This window comes from Nesoenas mayeri (assembly GCF_963082525.1).
Source record: "Nesoenas mayeri genome assembly, chromosome: Z".
In the NCBI taxonomy this organism is placed as follows: domain Eukaryota; kingdom Metazoa; phylum Chordata; class Aves; order Columbiformes; family Columbidae; genus Nesoenas; species Nesoenas mayeri.
The window spans coordinates 67250765-67253679 of NC_137542.1; the positions used below are offsets into that span (position 1 = coordinate 67250765).

At 45.6% G+C, this 2915-nt stretch overlaps 1 long non-coding RNA gene across 1 annotated transcript; it reads left to right on the plus strand.

The window, feature by feature from the left end:
- Positions 1–647: 647 nt before the first annotated feature.
- On the plus strand, positions 648–1547 carry LOC308051948. The gene is made up of 3 exons (XR_013923536.1): positions 648–741; positions 1073–1175; positions 1440–1547. It is a non-coding gene; the product is annotated as an uncharacterized lncRNA (long non-coding RNA).
- Positions 1548–2915: the final 1368 nt, after the last annotated feature.

A 2915-nucleotide genomic window follows, 5' to 3' on the forward strand; every position in this document is an offset into this window, starting at 1 on the left:
GGAGTGCTTGTTCTATTTGTTTATTTGCTTTAGGTAAATCCATTGCTTGAAGCTTTTGGCAATGCCCAGACTGTGATGAATGACAACAGCAGCCGCTTTGGAAAATACATACAGCTGCGTTTCCAGAATAACACAGGTAAAGTCAAGAGCAGTATTTGAAATTACTAGTTTGGGGGGTGGTTAGGCACTGCAGGGAGTGGACTGAGTAGCCAGAATTTGTGGAGGGTTAAACTTTAATACCTGACTCCCTGTGCGAATGTGTGCAATTAAGTAAAATCTTGCGCTGTAGGATAAGACCTGGGTTTGGACATTGTGGAGGTACACGAAGGATATGGGGGTGACAGTGCAGGGGAAGCATCCTGAATACGCTGTGGTGCCAGAAGCCTTGGTTGCTGCTAAAAGTGGTGAGCAGACACCTTATCTAGGATGATGGGAAGCATGGAGAAGCCCACCTCTAGATTGCTGGACAGCCTAGAGGGTGTTGCACGTAAAAAGTTAGACAATTCCATGCTTCTATCACCAAATAAGAAATGGAGGACAGCTTCATGTCCCCAAAGTTTACCCTGTCACTTTCTTGTGTGCAGTGAGAGGTGCAAAGCTGAGCGAGTACCTGTTAGAGAAGTCACGGGTAGTGCAACAGGATGCAGGGGAGAGGAATTTCCACATCTTCTACTACATGTTTGCTGGACTCTCTTCAGAGGAGAAGGACATGTATGGGCTATTGGATCCTTCACTCTACAGGTATTTCAAATGCAGACCCTAGTTCAGTCTTCATGATGGGTAGGGAAAGGGGAAAGCAACATAATGAAGCCCATGTGGCCCTACCTGTGAAGCCTGGCATAGGTCAACAAATTAATGGAAGCTGGAGTGGGATCTGAATGGAGCTATGTGAAGAGATCTTATGGGTCATCCTGGAAGCTGGGCGGTCTGGAGTCTCTTCTTTGATGCATTACCTTGGAAGAGTGTATTTCTTGTGTCTCCACTGCTGCTGATCTGCTTTGTTCCTTTGGGGTAGGACTGACTTGCTGTGCTGATTGTGTGACAGTTTTGTATGGGATATACACTTTCTCAGGTACATAAGTGGACGGTTTGGTACACAGGATGTAGCTCAGCGCTGGAAGCACAAATACCAAGAGGTGTGCAATGCCCTTGACATGGTGGGCTTCCAAGAACAGGTCAGTTCTGGGGTCATCAGTTTCCATCTGTGCTTCCTGCAGGCATAGGGTTTCTTTCTGACTGTTCTTTTCAGGCTCAGTCCTATTTGTCTCCTCTCTGGGTTTTTCGTGTTGCTTCCAAACCACCTGAGTCTGTCAGACTTTGTGTGGAGCCTTTTTCCAGAGGCTGCCTGTGCCTTTCCCTCACCTCTCCAACTTCTGGGACCTCCTGTTATACATGTTACATGCTAATAGGTTTCCAGTCACCCTTCTTGTGTGTTTTAGGAGCAAGTGGACATGCAGGCAATCTTGGCTGGTGTGTTGTCTCTGGGCAATGTGACCTTTGAGCCTGAGGAGAGCAATGGGTCTGTAAAAGTGAGTGAAGCCTCACGGGGATGGCTGAAGGCTGCAGCGGTGAGTGACAAGAGCTGATAGAAACCTTATGGATATGGTGCTGGTTCCCACTGGCAGTGTGACTGCAGGAGCTGTTCCTGCTTTAGAGTGTGAAGGCTCCTGAAGAACAAGCAGTTTTTCCAGAAACGCTCAGTGTGGCCCCATGACTGTGTTTGTGTTCACTGCTATTCATGCCCAGAGAGATACTTCCCAGCTTCTCTTTCTTGTGTGTCCAGAACCAGTGTCTTGCACATGGCAATATCACATGTGCCTTGTTGATATCATACAATGCAATACTTTTAAAATCAAATGTTGTATGTTACTAAGTGTGATGATGACTTGAAGAAATTCCGGTGTGCGGTATCTGAACCCTAATTCTGTGTTTTCGGCAGATCTTGTCCAAGGATACCATCTTAACTGCTACCAGTTTTCATTGGTTATCAGGAAATTAAACTTGCTAGTATTTCACATGAAATTATCACAGATCAAGAAGTATATATTCTCCAGGGCCATCCCATTTTTATTATATGGGATGATATATTAACTTGCTTTGTTAACAAAACAGAACAGGGAAGTGTAACATACTTCTGCCTTTTCTATATCTGTTTATTTTGACCTATTTGAAATCTCAGCACCCTTAGTTTTCTGGTTTCACCCCATCTTTTTCCCTGTTTCCCATCTATAATATGCCATACCTGAAACAACCACCTACTCTGTTCAAGAGCCAGCTTCTATTTTGTCTTATTTCTTAAAGTCAGCTCCTTGTTTTTGCCCACAGGGGGAGAATTCCTGTTAAACTGATCACTGAGGGGTTCAGTTGTTTCTGAGTTCCCATTGTTTCCTGTCCCTTGTGGGTTCATGTGACTCTGGTGTCTGCTGAAGTTCCAACATCTCAGCATCTGCAGTGGCCTCAGTTTGGTGCTGCTCAATAGATCATTAAACACGTCAGCAGGGACTGGTGTGGGTCCCCAAGAAGCTGGAAGGTGGAAGCACTGGGAGAGCAAAACAGAAAGTATTTGAGAGAGAGCACAAGAGTGAGCTTGGACACTGCAGGGATCACACAGATCACTCATATCACGCAGATCACTGAGAGCCCGCATCTGGCTCAGTGCTGCGAGATCTTAACTAATGCTTATGTTACAGCAGAGCTCAAAGGCCTTAATCTGAATCATGACCCCAGTACACTGGGTGTCGCACAGACACAGGGACATACAATCCCCACAAGTAGTATCGGGGTTTACTATTGACTGTCCTCATCTATTTATTCTCTCCCAGGGTCAGTTTGGAGTCGAAGAAGATGAACTATTAAAATGCCTTATTTGTACGATGTCGGTGACCCGAGGCGAGCAGATTCATCGTTTTCACACC